Source organism: Echinococcus granulosus (genome assembly GCF_000524195.1).
Source record: "Echinococcus granulosus chromosome Unknown EG_S00226, whole genome shotgun sequence".
Lineage (NCBI taxonomy): Eukaryota > Metazoa > Platyhelminthes > Cestoda > Cyclophyllidea > Taeniidae > Echinococcus > Echinococcus granulosus.
In genome coordinates this window covers 58,426-58,627 of record NW_020170606.1, presented here as the reverse complement: position 1 = coordinate 58,627, position 202 = coordinate 58,426, and positions in this window count along the sequence as shown.

Below are 202 nucleotides of genomic sequence, written 5' to 3'. Positions count from 1 at the left end.
AGGTCAAGGACTGAGGATGACCCACTCTCACTATGAACTCCCTCATTATGAGGCAACATCTGGAATGTCCAAATGTTTTGATGGTGGTGAACAATCCGGATTAGGTTCCACAATAGTGCAGCATTGTTTGTTAATTTTAGACCTTGAGTAGGGACGAAATTTGGTAGAGCTAAAAGCCCATCATCAAGCTCTTCCTTACAAT